General features: G+C 44.9%; 1 long non-coding RNA gene across 1 annotated transcript in view; it reads left to right on the top strand.

Moving 5' to 3' along the window:
* Positions 1-2,867, top strand: part of LOC109298277 — an 18,746-nt gene that overhangs the window by 7,442 nt on the left and 8,437 nt on the right. Inside the window, exon 2 of the long non-coding RNA XR_002097576.1 lies at positions 628-636. This is a non-coding gene — a long non-coding RNA (uncharacterized LOC109298277). The remainder of the gene's footprint in view (positions 1-627; positions 637-2,867) is intronic.

Below are 2,867 nucleotides of genomic sequence, written 5' to 3'. Positions count from 1 at the left end.
TTTAGACAATCACTTGACTGGGATGGTTCATTCAGGGATGTTCCTGCCTTCAGCAAGGGGTTGGACAAGATGACCTCATGAGGCACTTTCCAGACCTATGTTGAAAGGGTATTAAGTGTTTAAACAAAGAGAGAGATTACCAGAACTTCCTTCTTACTTACCACTGCTTGAGACATGCAAGGCAACCAAAACCTAGGGCTATAGTAATTCCTATTCTCTGTAGAGTAGGAGAAAGAATGGTACCGCTGTGGGGGGATTCATTAGTGAGCTACTCCTGTCTTGAGGAAGGCAGTTTTGCCTTGTCCCTGGAGAAACTGGATTGTTGACCACGCAGATTTTGGGTTTACATACTTGGGGGTCACCTAAGTTCTAGCCTAGGTGGCTCCAGTACAGCCAGAAATGGGAACTTGTGGTTATTAGGCCTAGGAACTAATTTATACGCTGGTGTCCTTGGCTGGAGGAATAACATTTGAACTTAAGACTTACACTCAGGGAGACTGAAAGATGTAAAATATTAACCTTGGCTTATTGTGTTTTTCCATCAGTCCGATGCACAGAGGACTGGTGTTTATCTTTGCCCTGTGAAAATTTATGGGCTAACAACGAAAAATGCTGTTTATGCATCAGGTTTTTAAAGTGTGGCTTCACATGTTGTGCCTGCAGTTATTCACAGGTGTAATTTACATCACTTTGTTATTGTGCATCTACTAGTGAGGCAGGGTGGCCTACTACAGTGGGTGCCAACCTTTTTGGCAGGTATGCCACAAATAAGCCCTGTACTTTCCCCAAGTTCTCCTCTGATCCCCTGTATCTGCCCAATCTGTTGCTCTGCTTTCTGCTCCTTGCCCTATGCCCCCTGCCTAATTTGTTGCTCTTTTCTGCTTCCTGGCCTGTGCTTCCTGCCTGATCCTCTGCTTCCTGCTCTATCTGCTGCTGTTCTGCTGGTCCCCTGGTGGAACATACAAAGGCTGCCTGTGCTGCTGCGCATGCTGCAGGCTGGCCACCCCTGACCTGCAAGATCAAACAGTGGATCTATTAGATAAAACTCCATGAATTAAGTTAAATGTCTTGCACCCACTAGTTTGCTGGCTCTTCGTCTTAAATGTCTCATTAATGGTCTGTCTGAATTCCTCGTGTCTGATGTGTCACTGTGGTAGGTCACCACGAGACATGCCAGGATGCTGTACTGGAGCTGATGTAATATAGCCGAACGTTGAGAAATTCAAATCAATTTAGTTTACTGAAAACTCCAGCAGAAAAGATCATGTTTTCCAGGTTAAATACCTTTGTTCCACTTAATACTTCTTTTTCAGTTAATTTTTTTCTACCCACTAATCTGAATTACCAGCATAGGTAATCTTTAACTACTAGCCACAGAGTAAGGCAGGTCACTGGTATTTTCCCCTCTGTGTATTTGCACTGCGTATCTCTATTATCCTTGTATGTCTTCCTTTGCTATACTGTGCTATTAGAGCTGGGTGAAACTATCATTTCCCCCTGTAGGCTATTCCACAATCCTTTTGTTCAATTCAGAGATTCATGTCCCTTGCATAATGTGTTAAACTTTGTGATCCACACAAAGAAGCAACCTAGTGGTCTTTGCCCATATTAAGTGAAGGTACTTCTTCCGTGATTTCCACCAAAAACCATAAGACAAGATTTTTAGCAGGTACAACTCAGAATGGCTACACTGAAACCAGTAGGTCATGGTGAAGGGATGATTTTGGTTACTTCAGCTAATTTATATCACATGAGGATCTGTTTTGGATTTGACCCAGGTTTGCTTGAAAGTTTTGTTAACCTCAGCAACCCTTGGGGCTATTTTTGGGTTTGTAACAGATTACAAAGTTTTATGCATGGGTAAATTATTCAGGTCAGAATGGGGTTAATCCCCAGTGTATTTGATTTCATGCACACTGGAATAAAATCATAAAAACATTGATCAAACCAGTCCACTAATGCATTAATGTACATGAAGATAACAATTATATTCTTTTGGCCTGATCCTGTAGAGAAAATCATTCAAACTTCAAATATATGCTCCTTTGAGGAATGCAGAATCAGATAATGCCTGAATCTCTGTGTTGCCGATGCCCTCACTGTTCCCTTCCACTGTCTCTGCACTTTAGTGTCACTTAAGAAGGAGGTACAGGTGCTCACCATGCCCTGTCTACATTCACATGGCTTACTTAAAGTAAGCCATGTGAATGTAGACCAAGAGTGGTGTGTACAGGCATTCACCACTCCTGGGAGCAAGATGGGGAAACCAGTATAAGTAAAGTGGGTTGGGGAAAGGATGGGGGGGTAATGGGTCTGTAGTGGGGTTTGGCAAATTGGCAGGGAGCTGGCAGGTCTGTGTAGGGAATTGGTGGGTCTGCAGGGGGAGGTCAGCCATTTGGGGTGCGAGAGTTGAAAGGCTAAAAATAGCCTGAGGGGTAGGAAGATCACATTCCCAGGGATGCAGTGAGTGGCTGGGCTTTCCCAGCCCCAGGGCAGCACTCCGAGCGTGTACAGACATTTGATAGATTGGGTTAGCTCATTCCTAATCTAAGTTAGTTCATCTGTTCTGGTGAACCAACTTAGATCAGGCCTACCATTTTGGGGTGATTTAAAGCCCCATGAATGCCTGTACAGATGGATTTAGATCATCGATGATGCATAAGTGTTGACAGTGGGGGGGAACAACTCTGTACTGCTGCTGACTCTGCTGCTGCTGGGTGCTGCCTTTGACCCAGCTATAGCTCTGTGCCCCATGGTCAGTCCAGAAATCGCAGAGCCACTGCCACCCCAATTGCTGCTGGGCCCTGGCTGGGCTGCAGTCTTGAGCCCCATGTCACACCACTGGTACAGAAATCGGGGGGGGGGGG

Source organism: Gavialis gangeticus, unplaced genomic scaffold (genome assembly GCF_001723915.1).
Source record: "Gavialis gangeticus isolate Ggan-Ray unplaced genomic scaffold, GavGan_comp1, whole genome shotgun sequence".
Classification (NCBI taxonomy): domain Eukaryota; kingdom Metazoa; phylum Chordata; order Crocodylia; family Gavialidae; genus Gavialis; species Gavialis gangeticus.
This window is presented reverse-complemented; position numbering and strand designations above follow the sequence as displayed.